General features: G+C 40.9%; 1 long non-coding RNA gene across 8 annotated transcripts in view; it reads right to left on the bottom strand.

Annotated features, from left to right (window-relative positions):
* Positions 1–555: 555 nt before the first annotated feature.
* Positions 556–19,379, bottom strand: part of LOC141730845 (uncharacterized) — a 103,825-nt gene continuing 85,001 nt past the window's right edge. For 3 of the 8 annotated variants that reach the window (XR_012582581.1, XR_012582587.1, XR_012582580.1), the window contains 2 exons: positions 13,902–15,323; positions 556–9,905 (listed from right to left, as the gene is read on the bottom strand). This is a non-coding gene — a long non-coding RNA (uncharacterized LOC141730845). Of the gene's footprint in view, positions 9,906–10,019; positions 10,097–13,901; positions 15,324–19,379 lie in introns of all 8 variants that reach the window. The other 5 variants (XR_012582586.1, XR_012582589.1, XR_012582585.1 and 2 more) reach the window with 5 other exon arrangements.

The raw sequence follows: 19,379 nt of genomic DNA on the forward strand, positions 1-19,379 counted from the left end.
ACAGGAGCAGCTCCAGGAGCCATCACTGCTGAGCATCCTGAGGATCCTGCACCTCCATGAGCAGCCCCAGAAACCATCCTGAGCATTCCCCCAGAGAGAGAGAGAGAGGATCCTGCTCAGACAGGAACCATCACTGCTGAGCATCCTCAGAGAGACAGAGAGGATCCTGCACCTCCAGGAGCAGCCTCAGGAACCATCCTGAGCATCCTCAGAGAGAAAGGATCCTGCTCAGACAGGAACCATCACTGCTGAGCATCCTCAGAGAGAGAGAGAGGATCCTGCTCAGACAGAAGCAGCCCAGGAACAATCCTGAGCATCCTCAGAGAGACAGAGAGGATCCTGCACCTGCAGGAGCAGCCTCAGGAACCATCCTGAGCATCGTCAGAGAGAGAGAAAGGATCCTGCACAGACAGGAACCATCAGTGCTGAGCATCCTCAGAGAGACAGAGAGGATCCTGCACCTGCAGGAGCAGCTCCAGGACCAATCCTGAGCATCCTCAGAGAGAGGGAGAGGATCCTGCACCTGCAGGAGCAGCCCAGGAACCATCCTGAGCATCCTCAGAGAGACAGAGAGGATCCTGCTCAGACAGGAACCATCACTGCTGAGCATCCTCCCACAGCAAAATTCATCATCCACACTCTGCAGCACCAGGGCTTGGCTTATTGGGGCTCAGAGAGTGCTGTGCGTGCTCTGGGCACCAGCAAAACAATAATCAGCATTTAACTGAGCTCATGGAATTCAGTCTGAGCCAGGACTTTGCTGTTCCAGGGAAAAGAGGATGGAACACAGACGGATTTAATAATATTAATTAATGTTTGTCTTCCCATTCTTTGTACACTATGTAATATATATATTTATCTTTATACACTGTGACACGGATTTTAATAACTGGGAAATCTGCCTTCAGATCTTGCACTAAGAAGGATATAACAGAGCTGAGTCTAAAAAGGTTTTCCAGAGTTAATGAGTATATTTGAGAGGGCCACAGATATAATTCACCTTGATATAACCAAGACTTCTCTGCTGTTAAAAATATAACTCTAAAACCAAAGAATATGCATTGATAATGACAAAAACTTTATACTTCCAGAATTCTTCCTGCAAAGTCACTTTGAAGAAAGAAGAAGCATTCCTTAAAACCAAAGGCAAGAATATTATCATCATAATTAATGGGCCCTACAAAAGGAATCTTCATCCCACAGTCACATTTACTTGGCAGTAAAGCCCCACAACCTCATTGAACCTCAAGGATTATGGAGTTAAATTAAAGCAATTAAAGCCCCATACCTTTAACTGTGTTAATTAAATGTAGTCCTGAATAACTGATGTTTGAAAAAAGGTGCAAGGGAGGTGTGGTTTTTTCCTATTAAAAGCCAGAGTAAACAGAGCAGTGTTTTGGTGTGCCATGAATCACATCTGTGCTCCCAGGCACTATTTAGTGTATTTACAAGAAAATAAAGTTATGAGGACAGGGCAGGTTTCACTGCACATGTGGTGGCAGGGACTGCATCACCCTTGGACAGGACACTCCTGTGTCACTCCATCCTTCAGAAATGAAACACACTTGGAAAGGTGGGATTTTCTCTAAAACCCAGCAAATCATTTACATGGAAACCTTTCATTTCAAAACCTCAGTATGAACAAAAATTACACATAAAATGAGGCTTTATCACAGCATTTCCCTGCTGAATGCCTTCAACACACACAGCTTGGGAACTGGCGACCAGAAAAGCTCCTTGGGAAACTCAGTTTTGATTCTCTTTAAGCTGAACCAGCTCCGTTTCATAAATAATTTTTATTTAAAAAGATATCTTATTAAAATACCTTTAATTTATTTTTTAATGAAAGCACTCAGAACATGGCATTAAGCACAGAGTGAAGTATAAAGTTCATGTTAGGGGTAGAGTATGTGTGATCTTGGCTCTTGGAAGAGAAGAAATCTAATCCAGATTCACATTTCAGCAAAGATGTAACACACTAATAACTTTTACAAATTGCAGGGAGATTCTTCCACCAGAAGTATTTACTGAAGATTTTCTTGCAAATTTGCCTGTCAATAAAATGTTGGTTAGAAGATTCTCATTGAACACTACATCAACAGAAGATAAATACTGAGTCAGAGGAGAGCTTGTTTATGATTTTATGATGAGTTTTGAGGAGGCAAGTAGTAGACAGAAAACTTAGGCATTTAAAACAATTTAACATAGGAAATGTGTCAGTTCAATTAGTCTGGAAAAAGAGAATTTTAATTTAAAAACATTGCTCAGTGGAGAGTCTAACTCTTCTCCCATTTATTATAAGATGTACAGAAGTGGTTTTAATAGCATTGACTGGTGTATTGATTAATTTCTAAAATTCATGTTCTAGCCTAACAAATTGCCTTAGTCTGTGGCATCCCAAAAACACAGCAAGTTTTCTCAAGCAGTTCATCACACAACTGTTCTATCAAGAGGATTCCAGGTTCCTTTTATTTGTGCTCAGGTTTTTCAGGAGGTGCCCAGAATAACAATGGTGTTGACTGGGGACCAACCCCACAGAGCAAAGCTGGGGAGCTGCAATTTAACTCAGAGCTAATTGAGCGCCTGGAATGCAAAACTAGAGATCCATCAAAAAAAACAAAAGGGTAATATTGTTATTTTACAAAGGAGGAGCTGGAGGCAGAGAGCTCCCATCCATTGTGGATCTGGGAGTGAAGGTGACACCAAATCCATTTTCACACACTTCATTCCCATCTCGGGCTGTGACAATGCACAGAGGAATCCCTGTGGCAAAATGCTAACATCCATTTTCTCTGCTGGGAGAAGGAAATGAAATGCAGAGGTGTCAGGTCATGTAAAAACAACCTTTCAGTGCTGTTCAACAAGGTTCAGATGGAGCACATTGCATTAAAATGAGTCATCTGCCAGCTGCAGAGCTGTGTTTCCACAACTCTGCATTTCCAAACACCAACCCAGAGCACAGCAAACAGCTCCTCACACAAAGTTACTCCAAAAGTCCCACTGATGCCAGCTACAGGTGGGGAAAGTGGGAAAGCAGCAGGCAGGCTCTGCAGGAGCTGGGGGTAATGCCAGTGCAGAGGAGATGAAGGCACACCCAGAACAGCTTTGGAGCAGATTCTGGGATTCTGGATTTGGGTAACACAACAGCAATACCAAGACGCCACCAGAATTTTTCTCTGTTACTAAAAACAATTTAAAATCTCATGATAAACCCGGTACTTACAGCATGAGCTTGATGAAGTTTTGATTTCAAATTAAAGTCAAAAAATGGAATTTTTCAGCCAAATCTGGCCTGTAATGACATTTTTCCCTCAGGAAATGACCCAGACAATCAGTGGCAAGGGGGAGAGCAGGAGCAAAGGGCATTGAAGATGCTCAGGAGATTGGAATGTGACACTCGAGGGATTTCCTTGTGCCACAAACCCTCCCCAGAGCCAGGACAGAGCTCATTGAAGTGAATTTCTTGTCAGAAGGCAGGCGGGGATGCAGGTGTCAGAAATCAGGTGACAAGCACAGGTGATTGAATCCTGGAAGGAGATGGAACAAAATCACAGGGACAAAAGTGTGTGAGAGTGATCCTGCATTTTGGTGAGAGCCTATTGAGAATATGCACCTTCTCCCTGCACTCCTTCTGCATCAGAGCAGCTGAAAAACCCAAGAGTCATTAAAACCTCCATTTCATTCTATAGAAAAAAGGAAATTCATGTCAAATGCTATGCAGGATGAGGCTACAGCCCAAGAATGCCTTGTGCAATTTAAAGCTTAAAAAACCAAGAGTGAATGGAGCAGACTGCCTTTAGAAAGTTATAGGAAAGCAATTTCTTACAGTTCAAACTCTTTTTTAGGCATTTGATGAGGTAGGGAGGCTGAGCACTCACTCTGAGGATGCTTTAGGAAGGACACTAAAATGTTTATGCTACACATGTATAAAATTGTTACATAACTCCCCAGATCATAACTAATAATACCCACTCACACCGTTAAGGCAGGTGGACTCACGGCTGCCATGCTTTGCCAATAAATCCTATTTTAGTTTCCTTGAATAAAGACAGACAAACCCAACTGCAGTTTCACAAAATTGGGGTGATTCTTTATTTTTCTGTCCAATTCATTCTACTCAGGACTTGCAGGGTCCTTTCTCAGTCCTTGGCAGAAATGATGTTTTACTCTTAATTTAAAATGCCACAGGAATTGTGGGAACTCAGGTAGCTCTTTAATACCAGCAATGAAAGTAAATATAAATATACATAAACAGAACTCATTTTCCTTGGACTGAAATAAACTGTGGGGGAAGGAAAGTGATTTCTCAGTTGCTCTTCAGTCTGCAGCTGAATTCCTTTTCTCTGAGCTGGTGGAAATTCACTGCTCAAGGCTGATTTTCCTGAATGTTCAATAATTATTGTGAGCATGGATTTGGAAGTTTTGGGTGTTAAAAGAACCAGGGTTTGCATTTGTCTCACCCATGATTGATGGGAGACTTACAGAAATTGGAATTTAATCTAGATTTGTCATCTCATTGCACATGAGTGAATGTAATTTTACTGCTGTCACCTGAAAAGTTGTGTAATGTTTCTACCTCAGTAGAACATGACAGTATTTGTAAAATACAATGGTATTTAATACTAGCCACAGCTTTCTGAGGATATAATGCTAAAAATAAAGTTTCATCAAGCATTTTCTTACAAAAATGGGTTATTAGCAGATTTAGAATAAAATTATTTTATTGGAGATAAGAATCAAAACAATGCTGTACACATTTATTTCTTTTAAAGACTTTAAAAAGTCTCTTTAAAATAAATTTTCCCTAAAGAAGGGGAGGTAACTGTTAAGGAAATGGATAGCATTTGTTTTCTTTGTGGCCTTCTGCTGGACTTGTTCTCTCTTTTCATGAGGGGATCCAAACCTGGCTGCCCACTCAGAATGATGTCCTAAAAGTGCTGAACAGGGAGGAAAGAAATTCAGGTTTTTTACATTGCATTAAACAGTCTGAAATATTTTAACACAATTCTGACATTATTTTCTTTCATTTCTGTATCAGCAGTGCTTTTTGTTCTCATCTAGAACTTTCATTTATCATTTCAAGGAGGTAAGGGGTAGAAATTCTGCTATTTAGCAATGCTGTTTTCTGAGCTGCAGTCCAAGTTTTGGTGAGCACTGAATAAAAGCAAGTTGTAAGTGACAGGATTAGGTTTTCTTGGCAGGGAACTTTCTGAAAGAGGGAAAAGAAGATCCCAGCTGAAGTGTGACTATAAAAAATGAATGTACTTTGTTCTATGTATTAAGAATGTAAAGAGAAAGTTCAGAAATGCAGATTTAAGATTTTTGCCATTTAACTTTTGCCAAGTGTCCCTGTAAGCAGGGATTGGCTGTTTACAGATCCGATTGATTTCTGTACTGCTGATACAGCTGCGATTGGCTTTTCTGATCCCGTTATTAATTGCATGAAACAAGCGCTGCTTTGGCCATCTCTGCAGACCTTGGCGAGGCCGAGAGCCATAAATCTTTCAGTTTCTGTGTCAAACCCTGCCCTGATCACAGGGCTGGAGCCTCCGAGGGAAGATGAAGTGCAGCATTTCTGCCTTTGGAATGAGCCTGCTCCCGGTGCCAGGGGACTCAGCCCTGGCAGGAGATGCTCTGGGATCCATAAATCAGGAGCTAACCTGGATGTGTCCTGGTTTGGGATGCTGGGATCCAGCTGTCTCTCTGCTAATATCTTCTTTAATGCTTCATTGAGCCTGCTCTCTCAGAAATGAAAATGCATGTGTTTGACACGCTCCTGTGCTCGGCTGGTTGATCAAAATAGATTTTTCTCAGCCTTTTTTCCTCACTCATCTTTTCATGGGCATCATTATCCATTACTTAAAATTATTCTGAAGCTTCCTTCCCAAACTTATTTGAATATGCCTGTATAATCTGCACAAAGCTGTGTCCTTTTGGACATGTGATAAAAAATTAATAGGGCTTCACATTTTTTAACAGTTGGCTCCAGCTGCTGGATTTCTTCTTGTATTAAAATCACTTAAAATCTCTTTTCAGTTCTGTTCAGAAGGCAAATTATCTAGGAAGGGTAGATAAAGCAAAACTGGCAGACTGAGTATTTCCTGGTGAGATGTGTGTATTTTAAAATATGCAGTTCTGGGAGGAAACACATAAAACATGCATAAACTATTCTAATGAGATTCCAGAAAGTTCCATTCCCAGGTCTGAAATGTTTGGGAGTGATAGGAAGGAATGTGCAGCCTCAGATGGGAGCCTGTGAAATTAGGGGGGAGTTATCTGTGCAGTCCAGAACAAAATGCACCTGTTGCTGTCCCCACTACTCGTGCTGCAGCAGAGGGAAAATGTCCTTTTTAAATTGAAGTAACAGAAGAACAAGAAGTGGAGCCATGTTTTACTAAATATCCCACATTGCACAGTAAAATCACTGTGGTACAGAGTTCCTCTTCCTCTGCTCTCCTTTCCAGCCCTAAGTGATGGAAAGGAGAGGGAAGAGCAATTCTGTTCCCAATATTTGGGAGGCTGAAAGATGTTAATGGTTTTTTTCTGGCATTAGGCAAATAGTCTGACAGGACAATGAATCATTTTTAAAATCTCTGCTCCCACGATGTAAGAGCAGAACACTTCTGTGTTCTGCACATTTTAAAATTTTCGATAAGATAAATGATGTTCTAAGAGGAATGGTTATTTGGCTCAGAATTGCACCATCCTTTTCAGTAATAATTTATTTCCAAAATATTTGAAATGTTTACATGATGATATGTAGTGTCCTAGTTTTGCCTCATATTTACTAATAAATTCCTGATACTCTGTTAATTAATCCATCTTTTCTAGTTGTCTGAATCTAAGAAAAACGTTTGAATATTACTTAGAACATTACATACTATGAACACAGAATTCCACAGGCAAATTAAACCTGACATCTTATTAAATAGATTCCAGATCTATTTATGTAGCCGAAAGAGCCAAGCCCTGAATAAACCCAAAATTTGAGAATGCAAATGAGAGATTTCCTCAATGGGACACCTGATGATGGGTATTGAAATACCCATGATCGGCTGGAGTCTTTGGGTTATTTTTGGGGGTTTGTTTAGGTTTGGGTAGCTTTTGATGGGTTTTTTGGGGGTTGCATGAGGGCATTTCTAGCACTGTTAAAGGACATGTGAGAAAATAACAAAGATTCTGCCAAAAAAGAGCAAACACATCTTGTCAACCTTTTATCTGTGCTTTGGCACAGGCTGGAGTTCAGTGGGATGTCAGACACGTTGCTGAATTTGCTGAATTTGATTTTCTGAGTCCCTCTGGCAGTGAAGCAGCACCAGCCATCCCTGCCCTGGCGCTGGCTGTGCTGGGGTTCAATGGACACCCCGAGAGAGGGTCCCAACCTCCCACATCCATTCCTGTCCCACAACACTGCTGCAAGTTCCAGGAATATTCTGGAAGTCACCTTGTGATTTGAAACGCCACATCACTTTTAAATCACAGCACATAATTAATATTTAAACAAAAAAAAAAATCTGCTGTGTTTATATTACAGTTATATCAGCATTACAGCCAGCAGGAAAATCCCTCCTTTCCTGGCTTTTTCCTCTGTTTTCCCTTTTTTTTTTGCCCATGTAGCTGTTTGGGAGGTGCTGCTGTGGCAAAAATTAGCCCTCATTTGTTTGCTATTTTAAAAGATAGCTGCAAACTGTAAAGAAATAAGAACAGCAATTACTGTGGAATCTGAATAAGAGGCAGCACTTAAAGAGGAGGAGAAGCAAATACATCAAACAAAACCCACCCTTTTTAGTTGCCTCTGTGGCCACGGTTGCAGGACTGAGGTGCCTTTTGTAACCCTCCAACATGGTCCCACTGTAAGCAATCAATACTGGGCTGGGGCAAGCTCATCCCTCTGACCAGACCTGCAAGACTGATCGCCTGCACCAGGGCTATTCTTAGGAATAATTCATCAAGGCTGCGCAGACACCTTGGTGCCTACAGCAACATTAACACCCCTCTCCTCCCCGTCACAGTCAATCTTGCTTCAGCCTTTTACAGCTTGGAAAGAATTAATCTGAGGGGGCAAACAAGGCAAGGACAGGGTGTGCTGACAATCCCAAACTCACAGAAGCCATTTCACATCTCCTCATAAAATCAGGAAGTCCCTGGGTGACCCAGGCCAGGGCTCTGCAGAGGCTGCTGAAGGAGTTCCCCAGTTTGCTGGAGTTCCAGAGGCAGCAGAGCAGCTGCTGTCCCCAGGAACAAACCACAGTAGCAGTGATTATTGTCTGTAATCCCTCCTGATCCTTGGGGTAGAATTTGGCCTGGCCTATTCCTTCTTGGCCCATCCTAATCTGTTTTGCCCCTCTCTATTCTGTTTTGCCCCACCTGATTCTATTTTGTCCCAGTGTATTCCTTCTTTGCCCACCCTATTCCTTCTTACCCACCCTATTCTGTTTTGTCCCCACCCTATTCCTTCTTTCCCAATTGTTCCCAGGATCAGGAGAAAGGCAAACTGGGGTTTTCTGGAGCACAGAGGGGATTTTTTTGCTAGCTGGCAGCAGGAAAGGGGAAATCTGGATCCTGGAGAGGGATGGGGATAACGAGGCTGCTCAGAGAACTCAGGAGAGATCCTGCAAACTCCAGGAGGGGCACCAAAGCATTTCTTTCATTGAAATGTGGGAGGAAAAAGGGGTCTTAGAAAACGGATGAATAGGATAGGCTGGGGAAGAGAGAAATCCAGAACTCTACACCACTCACAGTCTTGTGAAGTTTCTGGCAGTCCCTGGAGCCTGACTGACCCTTATTTAACAGAAGCTCACTGAAATTCCTTTTTACTTCTGTGTCCTGCCTTTCATCCAGGATTCTGCTTGAAATTCCAGGACTGTCTGGTGCTCCTCATGCATGGAGGAGTGTCCTTACTGTTCACTCACTCCTGTGCTAACTGCTCCTGTTCTCCAGCTCCTTTGAATTTTGCACAATTGCAGAGCTCCCCCAGCCCTTGCCTGGGAGCTCTCAATGTGAAAGGAACACTCTGTCATCCATTCCCCACCTCTGCTTCCCCTGCCTTCCACAAGGAATAAGTAAAGCTACAATTAAAACCAACCAAGTCATGTGGGCTTGCCTGTGCTCCTGAAAGCATTTTCCATGGGCTCAAGACTCACAAAACTTATTGAGAAATAGGAATAAAATTATTTGTTAGCTGCAAACCAGGGCAGAAACCCCCTGTCTACCACAGTGCAGATGACTCTGCTGCTGCACCTTTTTCAGAAGAAAAATATAATCCATATTCTTGTTTACCAGATTTCTTTCTGAGCCACGGAAATTACAGTGAATGAGTATGAAAATGACAACAGAGAAATTGGATGTTCTGAGATGGGAGTTCAGAGGCAATTCCAGCTGCTCTTTTAACAAGAAAAGAATGTCAGATTCCTCACTGTGTGATTATACAGGCATTCTAGACAATTTTTATTTGTTCTTGGTTTAGAATTGTGTTTCTAAAGCTGATTTATGTCTGAAACTGGTTGCTGATGTTAGGCAGACCAATTCAAAAGAATAAATTCTTGTGGCTTGGGAAGCTCCAGTGCAGAATGTTTAATGGTTGATTATTGTGGATCATTAAACTCCTTTCTGGAATAGTGTTAAACTGGTGTATGGGGGGTGAATTAATTTCATGTGTACTGGAACCAGATCGGATAATTTCCTGAGGGACGTATTGATTACTTTACTTTTCTGTGATACATTAAAAATTTTGGTTTAAAAGTGTTCACAAGCAAAGCTTTTTGTACTTATCCTGTTCTACAGAAAGGAAAGGAATTAAAATTGCTTCTTTAGCCACAGCAGAGAATTTCTTTGTCTTCTTGGTTGTTCTGTGTTATTGGCAGCTCTCTGCTGACCTCCCTTTCAATTCTGAAACTTTGGTTTTCCTGTGGAAATTGAAGAGATTATGATTTAATTATAACCTGTGGGACAACATGGATTATTTTAAACCTGCATGACAATGAAACAATGATAATTACACAGTATTTTTTGTTACAAACCTGCTATGTCCACATGGTAACAGATCTTGCCATGTGCATCTTGAGATGAACATCAGTGCTGCTCAATATAAACCAGGCTGGTGAGTGTGATAAAATGGGAATACATTGAAATAAAACAGGGAATACACAAAAAATAATACAGGAAATAACACACATGGGAATAAATTGAAAATGAAAAATGAAATAACATACATGGGAATACACTGAAATAACACATGGGAATACATTGAAAATAATACATGAAATAACACAGGGGAATTCAAGGAAAATAAAACATGAAATAACATACATGGGAGTACATTAAAATAACACAAGGAAATACATTAAAAATAATAAATGAAATAACATAGGGGAATAGACTGAAAATAAGACATGAAATAACATACATGGGAATACCATGAAAATTATAAATGAAATAACACATGGGAATAAATTGCAATCACACAAGGGGGATACAAGGAAAATAATACATAAAATAACACATGGGAATACATGAAATAACCCAGGGGAGAGCTGTGCTCATGTACCAGACAATTCAGGCCTTGAGGCTTTGTAGCTCCTCTGAGGAATAAATGCTCAGGGTAAGAGGCTGGAATTTAGAGAGGGAGGGGAAGGAAGAGGAAATCCAGTGGTTCTCCTCAGGCAGGGCTGCAGACCCTAAATTCTGCTAGGATGAGGGGATTAGTAATTGAGAATACTCCCCAATCTGCTTCAGATTAACCATTTTACTCTTTCCTACCCTCGAATGTGAACATCTTAGGAGGGCAAACCATTGCTAACACTGTGTTTTTATTTCTGATTTCTGCAGCAAGCAGCAAGGAAAATTCTGTCAGCTTAATCAGCCAGTATTATGTAAATGAGGGGGAAATTACAGTAGTTGATGTTTGAAGAGGGCTGTCAGCAGTGAAAGTGTTCATAATGTTTGATAAAGTTATGGCTTTTTTTTTTTTGCAAACAAGTAAAAATAAGGCATGCATCACCACAATTTTCCATCCATTTAAGGTTTAGATTCCCAGTGAAACTCAAATTGAACTGTATCAAGTTTTGGCTAATCAGTGCAAGGTGCTGACCATTGTTTCGTGTTAGTGTAATGCACTTTTGTATTGATTTTGTTCACTCTTTTCAACTGTTGAAAAATAATGAGCAAAACAAAGGAGGGGAAAAAATGTTGGAGCTGCATTAGCAGTGGTGGGGACATTTTGTGCCCAAGGAACGGTGCATTCACACAAAAGAGAGCAGAAAATATGGACCTCCTTATTTCTATAAGAAAATATCTGCCTCTAGAGAGGGATGTTGGTGGTGATGGCTTCACTGTGTTGTGTTTGTGGCCCTGAAATGGCAGAACATGTGAGATTTACCAGAGATTCAGAAATAAATAACCACAAGGGCTTCAACTGTTCCAAATGAAATGCATCAGAACAAGCTGGAGTTACCTAAGGCTTGTAGAATTCAATGGAAAACCTGGAAATTAGGAACAAGGGAGTGGGAAAGGCTGCAGTATTTCCATCACTGGATGTTAAAAATGAAGAATCACAGAATGGTTTGGGTTGAAGGGACTTTAAAACCCACCCAGTGCCACCCCTGCCATGGCAGGGACACCCCCACTGTCCCAGGGGCTCCAAGTCCTGTCCAACCTGACCTGGAACATTCCAGGGATCCAGGGCAGCCCCAGACAGGGCCTCAGACAGACAGACAGACAGACAGACAGACAGAATCCCTCTGTGCTAATGAGTACAGCAGAATTCTTGCTGATTTCACAGTGAAAGGTAGAATAATATGAATTTTTCCTACTGAAAGACACCTGCACTGCATTTTGGAATACCTGGCTGCTCTCACAGAAGTCCCAGTTTGACCAGGATGCTGTCCTGGATTCAGGACTGGTGACTTTCCCTGTTTCTATTGCCCCACCCCCTTCTGATTGCACTCCTGTTTAAGCAGCTCTGAAAAAGAATTACCTCGTGGATCATTCCATTGGTTTTCAACCTAGAAGTCTTTTTAGTGTAATTCAGTGAACTTTGATTTTTCATTAGTCTAAAATTGGAAGCTGAAAAGTAGTAGCTTGTACAATTGCATGTCACAGTGCCTGCAATATACTTGCTGCTGTATTTCCTTGGTTTTGTTTTTGTGTTGCAGGATACCTGCATTGTTTTGAAATAGAAAATAATACTTCTGAGGCAGCGTGCAGAAAGAGAATTATTTCATGTACTGAGCTGTTCTGGATAGAATTCTTTTCTTTTTTACAATTGCTTTATCTAACTTACAGCTCTGTTAGTTGACATATATCAACAAAAATAGGTGCAGACAGTCAATTATTTGAATTATGTTCAAAGGTATTCTCATCTCTGTTTTATAAGAAAAGAAACTTGAAGGGAGCAGAGCTTTTCCTGTGCCAATTACTGCTGTGCAGCCTCCTGGGAGGAAGGAGCCATTCAAGCCAGGGCTTTGGGGTTTGGGTGGTTTTGGTTGGTTTTAGTTTGTAGCCAGAGTTTTGGGATTTGGGTAGTTTTGGTTTGCTGTGGTTTGTTTGGTTTCTCACATTGCTGTCAAAAATCAGACCTGTGAGAACATCAGAATAATTTAGGGGTAAAAAGTGCACTGACTTCAGCCTCTTCATCTGAACACTGCAAAAACCAGTGTATGAAGTACACTAAATGGTGATGCTGATTTCAGAGAGAGAAGAAAAATTTTGGGTAGAGATCTTAATAGAGCTTTTTGTGATTGCTAATTAAATGTCAATGCTGATTTCCATAAATCAGCACCTTGGACAGCAAACACTGCAGGGTGGGTGGAGATTTTGTCTCCTGGAATTCCCAGTGTGCGCCCACTCCCATGGCTGAGCATTTTCTGCTGCCCCCTGATAAACAGAGCTGGGATTGATCAGGGAGATGGCCTGGCCCTGTTTAGAAATGGGAAATTGTGTGTCCTGTGTCCTTTGCCTTGACAGAGAACTCTCAGGCATTCGTGATGTGATTTTCATGTTGAGAACACATTCCCCACTCTTACACAGTTGATAATTTTAATAAACCATAAAACAATTTTGCACTTAAAAGTTTTCTTCCTTTACAAGCTTCCTTTATTATGTCCACTAGCTTGATTTACTGTAAGGTAAAAGGATTTTCTCTTCTAAATCACCAAGTTATTTCTGTATGTTCATAATGAAATAGTTGGATTTTTTCAATCTCTTGTGTTTGGTGGCTGAAGTTAACCTGGCTATTTATGTTTGGGAGAATAAAGGAAAATCTCTGAACACAGTGAGAGCAAATGCAACTGACAGCAGCAAAGAATTTTTAAGATGAAGATGCTAGGGAAAAAGAAAGAATCTAATAAAATTAAGGGTTTATCAAGCCTAGTTCTTGGGCTGAAAATTATGTTTCTTGTATGTAATTTGCATGCTATAAAGTGCTATCAATTATTGAAAATAATTCCTGGCTCCACAGTTACCTACTTCTGCTCAAATTGACTTGTCAAATATTTGACATTCAGATTATTCTCTCTGTTTGAGTGCAACTGCAGAGACTGTTATGGAAAAATACAAGCATTCAGAAATCCAGGCTTTTCACTGGAATTTCATATTAACACTTTAATATAGAGTTCCTAATGTTTTCAAAGCACAGAGTAACGACAAACAAAAGTAAACTAACACAGCTTCTGCTGCTGACCAGCAGAGTGGTTTAAATGCTGAAAATTGGTTTTCCAGATTATCAAAGGACAAAGTTGCAAAGCACCAGGTGCTCTTTAGTTTATTGCAAAATGGAGCTGATTGCTGCTCTGGCTGCTTTCCTGATTTTCATAGTCTTCATTAGAATCAGCTAATAAATAACAAGCTGAATCAGCATTTTGATTAAGGAGATTGTTCTAATAATAAATTAATAGGCTTCTTACTTTTGAGCAAAATAGCAGCCAGAGAACTCTTCAAGTTTTGTTTCTATGAGCCTTCCCAGGCAGGTTCTGGAGCTCCCAAATTCCCTTCATTTGACTGCAGCAGGAGGATAAACTGCATTCCATGGCAGCTCTGCTATTTAATATTGCCCTTAAGAACAGAAAGCTCAAGCTGGAAGCTTCTGGAATAACTTCTGTAATGAGCAGAATAGTGTAGGTTTATAAAACCCATTTATTTAAACAACAAAATCAAACCCAGCAACTAAGTCCCAATTAAATCCCTGATTGAAATGAATAGAGGTGCTCACTAGGACAGGGTGGGAGCACTGAGATGTCACCCCTTTGTTATCCTCAGTTCATCACCTCTGTATTTAAACAGCATCCTAATAAAGCAGACTTGAAGAAGAATACTGGCAAGAACATGAAGGGTTTGAGGAGTGCTGTTAATGATAATTTCCACTCGCTCTGTCATCATCAGGAACCTGTAACTCATTTGCCACAGTCCTGAGTTAAGGTATTTTTCTGTCTCTTTCTGGTTTCCATTTCTTGTGCAATAGTGCTCCCAAATCTTTTCTTCTAATTCTCTTTCCCCTGGGAAATAATAAAGGCTGTTTTGTTATCCTAACTTAAAAACAATCAATGAAATTAAAATGAACTGTCATCTAACAGAAATGCAAATGTAATCTGCCTTAGTCATTTCCCTGCCCTTGCTCATCAACAGATACCCTCAAAAGCTCTCTGCATACAAGATTGCCTCCTATTTATCTCTGTTTATCTCTCTATTTCATCTCCTGAGAGCAGTGATGCCTCCTGATTCTTTACACACCCTACCAGAGTTACCTCACTAATTTAAGATGATGCTCGATGACTTTCACCCAAAAAAACCACATTAAATATTTCTGACAGTCAGAGCAACGAGATGTTGGGCAAAAAAATAAAAACCCAACAAATTACTCCTCAGAAAAAAGAGACTCTAAAGATAGAATATAGAGATAATCTCATTTCAGCTTATTAATTATGCCTTGTAAGCAATGAATCAAATCACTTTGCTGTATAATACAATTACTGCTGTAATTTGTAGTCATTACAGTTTGCACTGAGGTATAATTGTGTAATTCATTTTCTGCAGGTTATTGACAGAGAAGGTCTTAACAACTTCAGCACGGAGGCTCTGGGTTTGCTACAGTTTAATTTGCAGATCATTAGCACAATAGACCTAATAGCTTGCTGTGTCTGCCCATCAAGGAGTTATTTATGTGTGGAGCAGGCACAAAAGAGGAAGATGAAGGAGAGATTGGAGGTAGAGACGTTATTACCTGGTGCCTTTTCCCCTTGCAGGTTGTGGTGCATCAGCCCTGGCAGAGTTAATTCTCTGGGCAGCTGCATTTTCTAGCAGGTTGTTTGAAGATGAGGTGGCTTTCCTGCCTGCAGTGAATTATTCCAATTAACAAGTTAATATTTTGGCAGATTCGTCTGCATCTGATTAATGTTCATTAAATCAATCATGATTTGATTGAAATTCATTTTTAAGTGTCAACCTTCCCATTGAAATGGAGCACCAGAAGTGCTGTTCCTGCTGACATCTGCTATGGAATAAAATATAACAAATAAGTCATGTTCCAATTGTGGTTCTTCTTCTGGTTCTGCTAAATGTCTATCCTGACTCTTATTCATGGTGGCTTTGGTTTTTTGGTTTGTTTTCTTTTTTTTTTGCCTTTGATGTGCCTCTATATCATTTTTAGAATTATTATTTTTACACTTATTCCAGCTCCTTCTCAAATAACTGGCTGTGTTTCTAAGTTATTGTGAGTACAATTATTCATAATAAATGTGAGATGAGATAAAATGTGCCCACTGAGGTGACAGGGACAGAAGAAAAGAATCTTGTATTTGACTCAAGCAACAGCACCCAGGAAATTTGTATTCAGGATTATGAAAAATATCATATCCTGTATGGAAACTGTAATTATTTTTCCACACTTCCTGCCATTATTGGAAATTCCTTTTAACTGACCATTCTCAATTAGCATGTTTTCATGCAGTCATAATTTCTACCCCCTATCTCCTGAGAGTTACATACATCTTAAATTATATTTAAGAAAATTATAAAGAATTATATTCCTTACTGTTTGCATGTGATTTCTTTTTTTAAACTACTCTTAAGGGGGAAAAAAAATCTTTTTAAAAGTTGCCATTGGGGCCTGCTACCAAATAAAGTTCTTCCATTCTTTTCCTTGATACAAACTTTATCCTCAGAATGCAGAATTCAAATTGTAAAGCCTCAGAAATTCTTTGAAAAAATAATAATGGCAAATGTTGCTATGGTTACAGAGCCATTCCCATTTGCTTTGCTTTTCTGCCTCAGTAATGAAAGTGGAATGAGGGATTTTTATTCCAACTGTCTGTGCCATGCTTTGTGGGGGAAATGCATATCCCACTAAATATTCCCCATTAATTTTTGAAACCAGAATGTTTTGGGGGTTGCTGTTTCTGAAGCTGTTTTCCCCTGTTTTCTTATTAAAGCTGATTAAAGACAAATATCATCCTAAAAGCTGCAGTGAAAGTGTGAGTTTTGCTCACAATTCCACTCGGATAAAGGACAGACTCAATTGCTATCCTTCCTCAGCCTAACACCCCTTGGGTATAAAACACTGAGCTTGAGTTGCCTTAATTTACTGAGTTACCTTATTCTCAGGAGTGACTGGCACTGGGGTTTTTATTTTAAGACCGAAGCACAGGATATCCTTAAGATTTCCTGAGCACATGTGGAACAGATAAAGTAGTGCTTTGGGATGTTCAATCCCGTCCCTCTGGGCTGCTGGGGTTTTTTTGTTGTTTTTTTTTTTTTTTTTAGTTGTACTTTTGTGATCAGTTTGCAGCTCCTTGTCCTTCCAATAACTCAAACCTCTGTGACCCCAGAAAAATCCTCCCAATGCTTCACTTCCCAAGGCACTTCCCTCACTGTCATTTCTACTGTGGCACAACTGAAACGTTTGGGACAATTCTCCTGATATTCCTATCAACAAAAGCATCAACAGCAGCATTTTCTGAGGATGGGAATGCATCTGGCAGCAGGGATTTGCAGCTGAACTGCTCTCCTGAGGGCCATGAGCAGGTTCTGCAAGCAGCAGAGATGTGGCACCACTGAGGCTGGAATCACCCATGCCTCCCCTGGGTGTCCAGCCCTGCTGCAGAGAGATTTTTGGGAAAATTCAATGCAAATACAGGCTGCCAGGCACAGAAACACACCAGAGATTGTGCAGGGGTTCAGGGTTTGGGATTTTTCCCCAAAAACCTAGTTTGGGATGAGAGCAGCCTCCTATTTTCCAGGAGCTGAAGTCCTGCACTCTTCACAGAGCCCCTTCAGGTTGGGGTTCTTTGCAGGCTGTCTCAGCAGCACAAACATTGGGAGTGGGGATGGCAGCAGGGCCCTCATTAAGGTTTTCTGATACTTTTTGCAGTAACAAGCAGTGCTCACTAGCTCCCAAGCAGCTACGTGAATTTTTCCATCCTGCACGGCTTTTCTGGGTTCTCAGACACACACCCACACAGAGCCAGGCTCCCTGAGATGCTGTGCTCCAGTTTATTTTATTATTTCAGCCAAAGCAGTTGAGACTTAACCTAAGGAAGCAGTATATTACTGTGGGGTTTTATTTTGGGGGATATTTTTAGGTTGGATTTCATTTTCCCTTCATTCTCTCAAGCCTTTGATTTTCAGAAAACTTTGCTGCAGAAACTACACTCAACTTTAGCACTTATCTGCCTTTGCTGCCCCCATGAAAACCTGTGCACATTTTTCAAACCACAAGAATAAGAACTCCAGCTAATTCCTGGACAGGATTGGCAATGAAGCTGAGCCCTTCAGAGGTGGTTTTGCCAGGATATTTTCTGTTCTCGCACAGCAGCTGCCTGGGCAGACTCTCAGTGAGCCTGGGCAGGCAGGGAAGGGGAAAGCTCTGGGAATTTGCCATCCTGGGGTGCAGCAGCTGCTTTGGGCTGGAAGGAGAGGGGCAGAGATAGGGCTGGGAGCTGCTGCCCCTCTGAACCCCCTGCTGATGTGGGGGACAGACTGTCACAGACATCTTTTCATGAAAATCCTTTCCTTAGGATTTTTCCTCCTGAGAAGCTGGGAGGCCTCAGGAACAAAATGCAAACAATGGTTATCTGCTGCTGTGGGATGCAACAGGTACATCTGGGATTGGGCTCATGGGGTTATTTTTAATTAATGGCCAATCACAGTCAGCTGGCTCAGACTCTCTGTCCAGCCACAAACCTTTGTTATCATTCCTTTCTATTCTTAGCTTAGCCAGCCTTCTGAGGAGAACCTTTCCTTCTATTCTTTTAGCATAGTTTTAATGTAATATATATCATAAAATAATAAATCAAAGCTTCTGAAATATGGAGTCAACATTGTCATCTCTTCCCTCACCCTGAGACCCCTGTGAACACAGTCACAACAGACCAGGCAGGATCTGAGTGTGGCCACTGTGCAATGTCATCATCTAGGAATATTTTAAACATTCCAAGTAACTTGGTGCCTAAAGCTTCTTTGACAGAAAAAGTCACTCACAGAAGGGACAGAAAGGCTGAAAGTGCCACAGCTGCCGTGCCCTTGGGCTGGGAACTTTGGTTTGAGAGCCAAGCAGCAGCAAAGGGCAGGAGCAGCTTGTGATGGAGATCTGAGGCTTGCTGGGGTTGCTCAGATTTCCTGCTCTGTGCTGACAGCACAGAACTGGGAGATGAGAGCACCTTTGTGATGTGCAGGCACAGCTCGACACTTCTCAGCACTGTAAAGAAAGAAATAAGTGGTTTTGCTTTTCTTTTCGCACTGGCAGTTGACTGGGCTCTTGAGAAATGGGGAGGAATGGAGGAGAGGAATTGCAGGAATTTTAGAAATGGAAGTTAAAAGTGGAGAATTCAAGAGGACTGCAGATAGGAAGGGGAGTAAAAAGGGCTGAGAGGAGTCTGGTATTTCAGGAGGGAAGAGGTGGGGGACCCATGAGATTCTCAGACTGCAGCTGACAGAATAAACATTGGGGAGAGCAGAATAAAGCTCAGGAAAGAGCACAGTAGAAGGAATTCTTCAAATTTCAGCAAGAAGAAAGAGTATACCCACAGAATCTTGCAGAGTCTGGCTTTAGAGTTGGACAACAACAGAAAAATCAGCCACTAACAGAGTCACACCCAAAGTCACCCCTGCCAGGGAGGGGGTTTTTCACTTGCTGCTGCTCCTCTAGAATGAGTCAGACTACTACTACTACTATTATTATTATTATTATTATTATTATTATTATTATTATTATTATTATTATTATTATTATTGTCCACTACAGAGTTGTGTTTCTTCAGTGAGAGTCAAATTAGAAATTCCTCGAATCGTTTCAAATTATGAAGTGACCAGAAGTGGGTTAATCTGGAGTACAGTTGATATTCAAGACCTAAAAACTTGACTGAAAAGCCTCTGCAATATGCTTGAAAAAA

Source organism: Zonotrichia albicollis, chromosome 14 (genome assembly GCF_047830755.1).
Source record: "Zonotrichia albicollis isolate bZonAlb1 chromosome 14, bZonAlb1.hap1, whole genome shotgun sequence".
Classification (NCBI taxonomy): Eukaryota; Metazoa; Chordata; class Aves; order Passeriformes; family Passerellidae; genus Zonotrichia; species Zonotrichia albicollis.